The following is a 12997-nucleotide window of genomic DNA, read 5'->3' on the forward strand; positions in this document are numbered from 1 at the left end:
TTCTGTCCAGGATGAAACCCCGAGCAATGAACTAACAGCCAGATACTTATAGCATTTACTGCTAAGTGAACAAAGGCGGCAGGTATTAGCGGAAGTGCCAATACGTCTGACTTAACTCATGGTAAGCTAGAAGTACCTATTTACTATTAGGTGCAGAAATAACAGACAGCCAGAAATTCTTTTCAGCCTCGGAGTCTATGACAGGCAGCAATCCACTCGATTGAATCTTGCACTACAATTTTCAAATCAGCGTCAGACCCTCTCATTAATAGAGTTTACGTGGGTCCACATACACGGAAGGTTCAGTAACATAACAGATAAACTGTGAAGGCTTCTAATTATTCTTGAGAGGTTAGTGCCAAAGTTGAACACAACCCTTGCATAATTTCGTCGAATTCCTTTAAATAACATTAGCGACTTAGCGACAGTTTACCTGGAATTTCTTAACACATGTTCAATATATCACTCGAAGTTGTCTCTAAGGATTTTCACCATTATTTAAGAAGTAGTAAAGGAATTAGACACATGTACAATAAGTGTGTATTTTTTATTTGAAAATGTTTTCGTCAATTCAGTACCGAGATAATATACGAAGAAAATAAAAGCTGATGTGAGCAGTTCTTCTGGGTTAAAAAAACATCAGTATAATACAGCAGAAGACACTAACACTAAGGTACTGTATACCGGCTTCCAGACTAATTCATTACCTAATCTTCCACAGTCTTTTGTTTATAGATCTGTAATGCTGATTGATTACCTCATATTTCATTGTTGTCATCCATCATTTCTGTATTAAACTGATTAGTGAAAGACGCTTCCTGGTTGACGCAACGTCTTCAAATATAGGTACCAGGACGGTTCATATGAATTAAAGTTCTAATCATTTATTTATTAAATACCATTATTCACTACTCTCAGTGAATAAATCTTCAAAAGCTAATAAATCATGTTTAAGAAATAGTCAGTACTAATAATGAAGTAGTAGGAAGAATGGAACAGCAAACTTTCCATCAGGTGTTTGAAGACGACCAACTCAAAATTCAGGTATAAGAGAAACTGACGGGGAAGTATCATTGCAACACTGTTTACTACCATGCAACACTGCTACCATACAACACTGTTTACTACCATACAACACTGTTTACTACCATGCAACACTGTTTACTACCATGCAACACTGCTACCATACAGCACTGTTTACTACCATACAACACTGTTTACTACCATGCAACACTGTTTACTACCATGCAACACTGCTACCATACAGCACTGTTTACTACCATACAACACTGTTTACTACCATGTAACACTGTTTACTACCATGCAACACTGCAACCATACAGCACTGTTTACTACCATACAACACTGTTTACTACCATGCAACACTGTTTACTACCATGCAACACTGCTACCATACAGCACTGTTTACTACCATACAACACTGTTTACTACCATGTAACACTGTTTACTACCATGCAACACTGCTACCATACAGCACTGTTTACTACCATACAACACTGTTTACTACCATGCAACACTGTTTACTACCATGCAACACTGTTTACTACCATGCAACACTGTTTACTACCATGCAACACTGCTACCATACAGCACTGTTTACTACCATACAACACTGTTTACTACCATGTAACACTGTTTACTACCATGCAACACTGCAACCATACAGCACTGTTTACTACCATACAACACTGTTTACTACCATGCAACACTGCTACCATACAGCACTTTTTACTACCATACAACACTGTTTACTACCATACAACACCGTTTACTACCATGCAACACTGCTACCATACAGCACTGTTTACTACCATACAACACTGTTTACTACCATGCAACACTGTTTACTACCATGTAACACTGTTTACTACCATGCAACACTGCTACCATACAGCACTGTTTACTACCATGCAACACTGTTTACTACCATGTAACACTGTTTACTACCATGCAACACTGCTACCATACAGCACTGTTTACTACCATACGACACTGTTTACTACCATGCAACACTGTTTACTACCATGTAACACTGTTTACTACCATGCAACACTGTTTACTACCATGTAACACTGTTTACTACCATGCATCACTGTTTACTACCATACAACACTGTTTACTACCATACAACACTGTTTACTACCATGCAACACTGTTTACTACCATGCAGCACTGTTTACTACCATGCAACACTGTTTACTACCATGTAACACTGTTTACTACCATGCAGCACTGTTTACTACCATGTAACACTGTTTACTACCATGAAACATTGTTTACTACCATGTAACACTGTTTACTACCATGTAACACTGTTTACTACCATGTAACACTGTTTACTACCATGCAGCACTGTTTACTACCATACAGCTCTGTTTACTACCATACAGCACTGTTTACTACCATGCAACACTGTTTACTACCATACAACACTGTGTACTGCCATGTAACACTGTTTACTACCATGCAACACTGTTTACTTCCGTGCAACACTGTTTACTACCATGCAACACTGTTTACTAACATACAGCACTGTTTACGTCCATGCAACACTGTTTACTACCATACAACACTGTTTACTTCCATGCAACACTGCTTACTTCCATACAACACTGTTTACTACCATGCAACACTGTTTACTAACATACAGCACTGTTTACGTCCATGCAACACTGCTTACTTCCATACAACACTGTTTACTACCATGCAACACTGTTTACTACCATACAGCTCTGTTTACTACCATACAGCACTGTTTACTACCATGCAACACTGTTTACTACCATACAACACTGTGTACTGCCATGTAACACTGTTTACTACCATGCAACACTGTTTACTTCCGTGCAACACTGTTTACTACCATGCAACACTGTTTACTAACATACAGCACTGTTTACGTCCATGCAACACTGTTTACTACCATACAACACTGCTTACTGCCATTCAACACTGCTACCATGCAACACTGTTTACTACCATGCAACACTGTTTACTACCTTGCAATACTGTTTACTACAACGCAACACTGTTTACTACCATGCAATACTGTTTACTACAATGAAACACTGCTTACTGCCATTCAACACTGCTACCATGCAACACTGTTTACTATCAAAAAACACTGTTTACCGTGCAACACTGTTTACCATGCAACAGTTCGTTGTAATAAAAAAGTTGAAATAATCAGAACATAATTTGGAGGCGAAACACTAGACAATGTTTCGGACTGTCATGAATCATTAACAATAACTGTACAATTATTTCACAATTAACAGAAATTCTGGGATAAATGAGAATTGTTTTAACGACAACTTTGTACTTCTTTACTCAGGACACGTGACTCGACCCCTGGAACCACACACAAGTGAGTACACATAGAAAGGACAAGTAAATCCAAAGTCAGAAAGTCAGATTTGTTAGCGAGTGAACTGTGAGGCAGCATATTGCAAGTGTGAAAAGATAACAAACAAACAAAAGGAAGGAAGTGAAAACAAAATCGAAGTAATAGTGAAGGTTGGCATATCATTTGGCCTCCAAGACGTGATACTGCCATAGGCTGTGTCATAAATAAATAAAGATGTGAAATTACCAGCAGAAAAGTGAAAACACTTGAGGGGCATGAGGAGAGAATAATATATATATATATATATATATATATATATATATATATATATATATATATATATATATATATGCCGCCACTCCCCCACACACGTACCAAAACACATACACATACCATGAAAGAATATAATGTATATATTTGCAGACTTACTGAGGTTTTAATACTTGGTGCTGCGTCCTTTACGCTTAATCACGTCCCTCAGCCATGTAGGAAGACTCTCACAAACTCTTGAGGATTTGGGAAGGTATATTATTCCATGCCTCATGTACAGCAGCCTCCAGCCGTGGGATGGAAATGATATCCTTGCCAGTAAACTTCTTTTCACTATTAACCAGAGGTTCTCAATAAGGTTTAGGTCTGGGAAATTGCCTGGCCAGTCAGTAAAGAACCTCACTTTGCAGTCCTTAAGCCACTGAACTACAGATTTGGCGGTATGACACGGTGCTCCCTCCTGTACTTGTTAAACGCCTTAGGTAAATTGACACACAATAACTCCAGGTAATTATACTGGTTCATATAATTTTTGGGAAGCACAAAGAGTTCACCAACACTCTGAGCATTGAAACACCCCCAAACCACGAGCGAGTCTGTGTGTTTGGTTGTCCCACAGGTGTAGCGTGGGTCTAGTGGGTTACTACCTCTGGGCCAGTACACATGTCCCCCACGGTTACAGGTGACAGTGAAGGTTGCTTCATTACTCCATAGTTCATATGACCACTGTTGAGGATTCCAGTGAAGATGTTTCTTTGCATAATCCAGCCTACGTTTCTTCTGTAGCTTGGAGATAATCGGTTTCTTAACCTGGCGGTGACTACTGTAGCCCAGTTCTAACACACGTCTGTTAACTGTTCTTACAGACACCTCTGAGAGAAGATGTGGGTTCTTTTCTTTCAATTCTCTAGCAGTTATCTTAGGTGTACTCTCTAACTGTGGTCAGTGGTCAGTCGTCACATGAGGTCACAGACCCTGAGCTGCTTTGGGGATTAGTGTGGACGGTTACAAAGCATGGCTTGTTTTTTTCTGTGTTTTAATAATTGAGGTTGGAGAATTGAAGGAGGAAGTCTTGCTTCTCCAGGAGGAAATTAGGCGGCTGAAGGTTCACCTCAATGGGTTTGGGAGTGCGAGGTGGCTGGAATTGTGGAAGGGAATGAGGCTACCAGTAGCGAGGTGCAGTCTGTCTCTCACTGCGAGGAGGCTGTAGGTGAGGAGGTAGCAACGGCTACCAGCAGTGAGGTGCAGTCCAGCACCTGCTACAAGTGGCAAGTGGTTCCCAGTAATGGGAAAAGCATCAAACTAAGGAAAGTCAAGAGAGAATATTTGAAGGTAGGAAATCGCTTCTCTGTTCTTCAGGATGAGTGTACTTCAGTGGCCAGTGAAGGTAAAGGTACTACTTCCCTTGCAAATAGAGGTAAGCACATTCTTGTGGTTGGTGACTCACAGGTGAGATATATTTACCGTGCTTTCTGTAATAGGAATAAAAAGGTAAGAGATAGAGTGTGCTTCCCTGGAGCTGGTGTTAGTGACATAGTCAACAGGCTGGATAATATCATGTCAGGTAATGAGAGCAAGCCTATTGTCTGTCTCAGTGCTGCTGGAAATGATATTGGGAAGTGTAGGAGAGAAGAGCTGCTAGATAAGTACAGGTCAGCTATAGATTTAATTAAGTCTAAGGGAGGGGTCCCAATCATATTTAGCAACTTGCCTAGAAGGGGAGTGGGCATTGAATGGCTGTCTAGTGCAATTGGTTTAAATTGCTGCCTAGAAAGATACTGCAAGGAACTTGCAATCCCATTCATTGACAACGAGACAACGTTCATAGCAAACACGATATGTATGCAAGGGATGGGATATATCTCTCTGAGGCACGGGTGGTAGCACTTGCAAACTCGATCGAGAGGGCCATTACTGAAATGCCTAAGATTTTAAACTGATAGAGGATAGAGGTATGGGTGTGTGTGGGAAACAGTAAGGTTGCAACACTAAGGATGAAAACAGCAAATGTATAAAAGACATTCGCCATGAAGTTATAAATGAAGACAATAGATCAGGTCAGCAAACAAAGGGAGACAGCAGAGGGCAGCAAGGGACTAGCTTCCTTAAGGTCTACTATACTAATAGCAGGAGTGTAAGAAATAAGATAGATGAGCTAAGATTAATTGCAAGTGCAGAAAACATAGATATTATTGCTATAACAGAGACCTGGCTCAGTCTGAAAGAGAGATGCTTTCTGAATGTCACATACAAGGCTATAAATTATTCCACACTGACAGGGTCAACAGGAAGGGTGGTGGAGTAGCGATGTATGCCAGAGACAGTTTAAATTGTTGTGTTAGACAAGATATAAAATTAGAAGCTACAGCCACTGAATCTGTTTGGTTACAGCTTCTCGAGGGCCGTGAAAAACTAATTTTGGGTGTGATTTACAGGGCCCCAAATGTTGATAGGGAGTGCAGTAAACTTCTATGGGACGAAATTCGTAAGGCATTCATACGAAAATGTTGTGATAATGGGAGATTTCAACTATAGACAGATTGACTGGAGCAATTTGACAGGAAATGTAGAGTCAAGTGACTTTCTAGATACGATTCAGGATTGTTTTTTAGAACAGTTTGTGACAGAACCAACTAGAGGCAGTAACCTGCTTGATTTGGTTCTTGCCAGCAAGGAAATGCTAATTAATAATCTTAAGGTTAATGATGAGCTTGGGGAAAGTGATCACAAATCACTCAGTTTTAATATACCATGGAATTCCTCTAATAATGTTAATAAAGTCTCTGTCCCTGACTTCCACTTGGCTGATTTCATAGGACTGAAAAATTACTTGGGTGAGCTGAACTGGAATGAACTGACTATGGGTCAGGTAGGTGAAGATTGCCGATATGACGTTTTCCAGAGCATAGTTCTAGCTGCTCAAATAACTTATGTTCCTAACAGGGAAATCAGATCAAACAGAAATGATCCTAAATGGATGAAAAATATATTAAAACATCTCATTGGTCAAAAGAGAGGCACATATAGGCAAGTCAAAAGAGGAGAGGGACAATTAAGAAATCAATATATTCAGTTAAAGAGAGAAATAAAAAAGGGAATTAGAAAAGTAAAAAGAGATTATGAGGTTAAAGGTGCAAGAGAATCGAAGACTAACCCAAAAGTATTCTTTCAGGTATACAGAAGTAAGATCAGGGACAAGATAGGCCCACTCAAAAGTTACTCGGGTCAGCTCATTGACAGTGATAAGGAAATGTGTAGAATTTTTAACACATACTTCCTCTCAGTTTTTACACAGGGAGATACCAACGATATTCCATAAATAATAAATTATGTAGAACAGGACGATAATAAACTATGCACAATTAGGGTCACAAGTGACATGGTCCTTAGGCAGATAGATAAATTAAAACCTAACAAATCCCCAGTCCCTGATGAACTGTATGCAAGGGTTGTAAAGGAATGTAAAGAGGAGCTTAGCAAACCTCTGGCTAATCTTTTCAACATATCACTACTGACTGGCATGGTGCCAGATAAGTGGAAAATGGCAAATGTGATACCTATTTTCAAAGCAGGTGACAGGTCCTTAGCTTCGAACTATAGACCAATAAGCCTAACCTCCATAGTGGGAAAATTGATAGAATCAATAACTTCCGAGGCAGTTCGTAGCCACCTTGAAAAGCATAAATTAATCAACGAATCTAAGCATGGTTTTACAAAAGGGTGTTCCTGCCTTACAAATTTATTAACTTTTTTCGCTTAGTTATTTGAGGAGGTAGATCATGGTAATGAATATGATATTGTGTATATGGACTTCAGTAAGGCCTTTGACAGGGTCCCACATCAGAGACTATTGAGGAAAATTAAGGCACATGGAACAGGAGAAGAAATTTTTTCCTGGATAGAGGCATGGTTGACAAATAGGCAACAGAGAGTTTGTATAAATGGGGAGAAATCAGAGTGGGGAAGCGTCACGAGCGATGTTCCACAGCGGTCAGTGTTGGGGCCCCTGTTGTTCACAGTCTACATAGGCGACATTGATGAGGGCATAAAGAGCGACATAAGTAAGTTTGCCGATGACACCAAAATAGGCCGTCGAATTCATTCTGACGAGGACATTAGAGCACTCCAGGAAGATTTGAATAGACTGATGCAGTGGTCAGAGAAGTGGCAGATGCAGTTTAATATAGACAAATGCAAAGTTCTAAATGTTGGACAGGAAAATAACCATGCCACATTAAACTAAATAATGTAGATCTTAATATTACTGATTGCGAAAAAGATTTAGGAGTTCTGGTTAGCAGTAATCTAAAACCAAGACAACAGTGCATAAGTGTTCACAATAAAGCTAACAGAATCCTTGGTTTCATATCAAGAAGCATAAATAATAGGAGTCCTCATGTTGTACTTCAACTCTATATATCCTTGGTTAGGCCTCATTTAGATTATGCTGCACAGTTTTGGTTACCGTATTACAGAATGGATATAAATGCTCTGGGAAACGTACAAAGGAGGATGACAAAGTTGATCCCATGTATCAAAAATCTTCCCCATGAGGATAGAATGAGGGCCCTGAATCTGCACTCTAGAAAGGTGCAGAATTAGGGGGGAAGACAGGAATAAATAAAAGGGATGTAAATAACGTGCTGAAAATATCTAGCCTAGACAGGACTCGCAACAATGGTTTTAAGTTGGAAAAATTCAGATTCAATAAGGATACAGGAAAACACTGGTTTTGTATTAGAGTTGTGGATGAGTGGAATATACTCCCGAGTATATAAAGGTTAGATAAATACATGAGTGGGTGTGGGTGGGTGTGAGTTGGACCTGATTGGCTTGTGCTGCTGGGTCAATTGCCGTGTTCCTTAAGTGAATGTGACCTGACCTGACTAGGTTAGGGCATTGGCTTAAGGCGGTAGGAGACTTGAATCTGCCTCGCATGGGCCAGTGGACCTGTTGCAGTGTTCCTTCTTTCTTATGTTCTTATAACACAGTTAAGGTAGGAACAGATGTCTTCTTCGAGGGGCAAGGCCGAGGTTTGGCAGACGGTAATTCGACACCGTCACCAGCCTTGAAACGCTGAACCCAGTTCCTCACTGAACGCTCAAGCACAAACATTGTTCACTATTTCTTCAGTTTGGTGCCCAGCTTTGTGAAGCCCTCTGATTTGAGCTGTAGTTCCAGGTGTTAAAGACTTCCTTTTACCCATAATCAAACATGTATAGCCCCAAAATCAAAAAGAACACTAGACAAAAGATGATGTGGATGAGAGACAAAAGTGCAACACTTCCTCTTACCAAGGCAGCCACACGAGCACTGAGGATACACTGTGGAGTGTGGCAGCGGGCTGCTACCCCGCACAATGCACTGACGAAAGAAGATCTCCCAGTATGGTAGGCCTTTTGATTTTCATGACGGCATTATGCCGGGACTCTCACCCTGCATAATGCCATGACTTACACTGTATATATATAAGATTAGTGCAACTTATCTTAGGAGCAAAGTGTTTGCAAAAGATCAAGGAGACGGGAGAGTGAGACACTCTCACAGGAAGGCAGTGAGCAACAAGAGACCACCACTTCTCTGCCAGTTGCACGGAATGTTCATCTAGTTGGGATTGCATCAGGTTGTGATGGCACCAGTCTCTTCATGCTCGAAAATAAGGGTCAATCACTTCTGGAAGCTATCAGTATTAGAGTAAATAGCATTTACTAGCACTTAATAGCATTTACTAAGGTGTAGGTGAGTTAACTTAAGGTACGACGGCAGGCTAGTTTGGGGCTCCACCAGTACACACAAATGAACGTGCACACGCGAATACTCACCTACTCAGGTGTTTGTTCAGGCACTTGTAGAAACAGACGATGTAGTATCAGTGACAGGTAGATTGCCTTAGGAGTAAAGGAAGAGGTTTATTTTTCGGGCACACACTCACTTTCTCTCACACAAACTAGGTAGCTAGGAATCTAGGACATAAGTATTCTAGGAAGAATGATGAACATAGAATGAAATAGCATGTAGGCTGTTGAGTCATCATCAGGTTAAAGTTAGGCCAGAGAACCACATCTACACACGGACCATGCAAACATTATGACCATCCATACTCTTGCAAAATGCACACACATGTTCCCACACGCACTCAAACCCAAAACTAATGCTCACACAAGCACATGTACGCACACACATGTAGTCCCCATATTTAAGAAAGGAAACAGAAATGAGGCACTAAACTACAGACCTGTGTCTCTGACATGTATTGTGTGCAAAGTCATGGAGAAGATTATCAGGAGGAGAGTGGTGGAACACCTGGAACGAAACATGATTATAAATGAAAACCAGCATAGGTTCATGGAAGGCAAATCCTGTGTCACAAACCTTCTGGAGTTTTATGACAAGGTAACAGAAGTAAGACACTAGAGAGAGAGGGGTGGGTTGATTGCGTTTTCCTAGACTGCAGGAAGGCCTTTGACATAGTTCCCCACAAGAGATTAGTGCAGAAGCTGGAGGATCAGGCGCATACAACAAGGAGGGCACTGCAATGGATCAGAGAATACCTGACAGGGAGGCAACAACGAGTCATGGTACGTGAAGAGGTATCACAGTGGGCGCCTGTGACGAGCGGGGTCCCACAGGAGTCAGTTCTAGGACCAGTGCTATTTTTGATATATGCGAACGACATGATGGAAGGAATAGACTCTGAAGTGTCCCTATTTGCAGATGATGTGAAGTTGATGAGAAGAATTAAATCGGATGAGGATGAGGCAGGACTGCAAAGAGACCTGGACAGGCTGGACATGTGGTCCAGAAACTGGCTTCTCGAATTCAACCCTGCCAAATGCAAAGTCATGAAGATTGGGGAGGGGCAAAGAAGACCGCAGACAGAGTATAGACTAGGTGGACAAAGACTACAGATCTCACTCAGGGAGAAAGACCTTCGGGTGACCATAACACCGAGCACGTCACCGGAGGCACACATCAACCAAATAACTGCAGCAGCATACAGGCGCCTGGCAAACCTGAGAATAGCGTTCCGATACCTTAATAAGGAATCGTTCAAGACACTGTACACTGTGCATGTTAGGCCCATACTGGAGTATGTAGCACCAGTCTGGAATCCACACCTGGTCAAGCACGTCAAGAAGTTAGAGAAAGTACAAAGGTTTGCAACAAGGCTAGTCCCAGAGCTCAGGGGAATGTCGTACGAGGAAAGGTTGAGGGATATCGGACTGACGACACTGGAGGACAGAAGGGTCAGGGGAGACATGATAACGACATACAAGATACTGCGGGGAATAGACAAGGTGGACAGAGATAGGATGTTCTAGAGGGGGGACACAGAAACAAGGGGTCACAACTGGAAGCTGAAGACTCAGACGAGTCAAAGGGACGTCAGGAAGTATTTCTTCAGTCATAGAGTCGTCAGGAAGTGGAATAGCCTAGCAAGTGAAGTAGTGGAGGCAGGAACCATGATTGTTTTAAGAAGAGGTATGACAAAGCTCAGGAAGCAGAGAGGGAGAGGACCTAGTAGCGATCAGTGAAGAGACGGGGCCAGGAGCTGAGTCTCGACCCCTGCAACCACAATTAGGTGAGTACATACACACACACACACACCTCACTGTGACTTGATAATACCCTACCCATTCCCTTCCCTACACCTCTATTTCTTTCCTCTCTCTCGCCTTTTCTCTTCCTCTCTCTCCTTTCCCCCAATCCCCATCTCTTTTCCTTCTTCTCTCCCGCCTTCCCTTCCTCCCTTAATTTCCCTCTTGCTCCCTTCTCACTTTTCTCCACCTCCCCATCACTCTCCCAGTCCCCCTCCCACACTCTCCCCCTTATTGTTAAGGTAGCACTGAAGGTAGGTTGGGCAAATATCCTATTAATGTAAATAAATAGTATAAAATGCCGACACAATGGAAAAAAAACACATAAGCGGTGTAATGTGGTCCTTTATTGACAACGTTTCGCCCACACAATTGGTTTTATCAAGTAGCAAACAGATCTATATGGATGAAAGCTACACGAGTATTTATAGGATGGAGTCAGGTGGAGAATGCTGAGTAGGTTGGATCTGATAAGGACCTGCACGGGACTAGCGGGTGCATATGTAATTATGTGGGATAATGATGAAGTTTCTTAGCAAGGGGTTCAGTTATGGTATAGAAGCCGTTGTTTTATTTGTTGAAGTTGTTGGATTTACATATAAGTGATAATTCCAGGATTCTGCGGTATTGAGTGTTGTCTTCTCTGGCGATAAGTCTTGCGTTTCTGCAGTTGATTAAATGGTTATGTTAATTTCGGTGTTAAACACAGGCATTTCTTAAATCGTCCGATCTGCCTGCGGACTGGTGTTCTGAAATATATGTTTCGAGGTTTTTGGATGTTTCGCCCTGGTATAATTTGATGTAGTCATTACCCCCCCTGCAGAGGATTGAAGCGTGTCCTATCTATTACTGGTAATGTCCTTGATGGTGGTGGATGTGGAGGTAGATGCTTGGAATGAGGAATTGGAAAAGATATTGGAAACGTGTTTGGCAATGGAGTCGGTGGGGAGGACTATGAATCTCCTCTCGGCAGTGTCTTCTCTGGGTGTGTTAAAGATGATACATTCCCTGCGTCTGTACTGTAATGAAGTGACGAGTACAGTGAAGTTTAAAAAATACTTGTTCAATTAGAGAGCATTCTTCCTAAAGTAACTCATTGCTGCAGATTCGGAGTGCACGCAGGGAAAACCTACAATTACATCACGTTTAATTTTGGTGTCGTGGTGAGAGTAGAAGTGGAGAAGATAGTGTTGGTTGGTAGGTTTTCGATAGACTTTAATTAAAACGAAGTTCCTGGTCAGTTTTGCAGAGAAGAACATCAAGGAGAGGAAGAGTGTTGTCGATTTCATCTTTTAGTGTGAATCGGATTGAGGGCTCGACCTGGTTTGAACTTGTGTTGGAGAGTGAACGTTGAAGCGTCTGGGAGTTATGACGAGAATGTCTGCAACATAAGGGAGCCAGGTGACAGAAGAGGGAATAATAAAGGAAAATCGTTCGGCTTCCAGATGTTCCATGTACAGGTTCACCAGTACGGTAGTAAGTGGCTAACCCATGGGTACTCCAAAAGTCTGCTGAAAGAGCTGATTTTCGAAAGAGAAACACGTAAAGTCAGCACATGGTTCAAAAAGGTCGATGAAATCGCTGGCTGGAATAGGAAGATCAAGTGAATCGTCAGTTTTCCTGCGCAAGACAGCGATGGCTTGTGTAGTAGGTACTATGGTGAATAGGGATGTTACGTCAAGGCTGGAAAGTTTCTTGTTCCTAATGTTGATGTTGCGAATGCAACTGAGGTCACCCGAGTGTTTAAGATGTGCTGGACTGA

This window comes from Cherax quadricarinatus, chromosome 90 (assembly GCF_038502225.1).
Source record: "Cherax quadricarinatus isolate ZL_2023a chromosome 90, ASM3850222v1, whole genome shotgun sequence".
Taxonomy (NCBI): Eukaryota; Metazoa; Arthropoda; class Malacostraca; order Decapoda; family Parastacidae; genus Cherax; species Cherax quadricarinatus.